This window comes from Micropterus dolomieu, linkage group LG03 (genome assembly GCF_021292245.1).
Source record: "Micropterus dolomieu isolate WLL.071019.BEF.003 ecotype Adirondacks linkage group LG03, ASM2129224v1, whole genome shotgun sequence".
NCBI classification, from domain to species: domain Eukaryota; kingdom Metazoa; phylum Chordata; class Actinopteri; order Centrarchiformes; family Centrarchidae; genus Micropterus; species Micropterus dolomieu.
In genome coordinates, this window is record NC_060152.1 from 20,063,796 (window position 1) to 20,064,801 (window position 1,006).

The following is a 1,006-nucleotide window of genomic DNA, read 5'->3' on the forward strand; positions in this document are numbered from 1 at the left end:
TGATGAGCTCTAAATCCTGACTGAAAATCTTCAAATAAACTATTGCTCTGTAGAAAGTCACACAGCTGTTTAGCAACTGCTTTCTCCAGAACCTTAGAAAGAAATGGAAGGTTAGATATAGGTCTATAGTTGGCTAAAACATCCAGATCAAGTTTGGGCTTTTTCAGAAGAGGTTTAATTACAGCTACTTTAAAGTACTGTGGTATATAGCCTGTTGATAAAGATAAATTGATCATATCTAGTATAGAGGTGCTGACTAAGGGTAAAACATCTTTAAGCAGCCTAGTCGGGATGGGGTCTAAGAGGCAGGTTGATGGTTTAGATGAAGAAATTATTGAAGTTAGTTGGTAAAGATTGAGGGAAGCAAAACAGTCTAAACATATATCTGGTTCTACAGCTGTTTCTAAGGTTCCTGAGTTAAGAGATAAGTTGGTGCCAGTTGAGGGCAGGTCTTGGTGAATTTTGTTTCTAATAGCTAGAATTTTATCATTGCGCATTGATTACATTAGATGAGGGAGTGTCTTGCTGAAGATAAAAACACTGCAATAGTAACTTATTTAGATTCTTTTCAGCACTAATATCAACAACAGATAGCAACAACATGTTAACATAACTACTCAAATAGAGGCAAACGTAATCAGGTAACTAAAGATTTAATTAAATTTAATTAAATGCTTTGAGTCTTTGGAGACTCCAGTCATTGGTTATTTAAAGTTCGGCTTCCTGGGTTATGTCACAACTTGGGTGAGACAGGGGTATCCCTTTGATGGGGTAATGAAACACAGAGCAAGGTCTGTTGCCACGGATACATGGTGGGGGGCCAGTTTTGATAGGCTGTTCAGGGAAATGCTAATCGCTGGTTCATGTCCCTTTGTCAGTTTAACAGTCAGGCCCCGCGTTATCAGCTTCGTAGATCAAAAAGGTGCCAGTTTTACGATCAACTGCCCAGGCATAACACTTAAAGAAAGCAACTCCCCCCCCCCCCCCCCCCCCCCCCCCCCGGGGG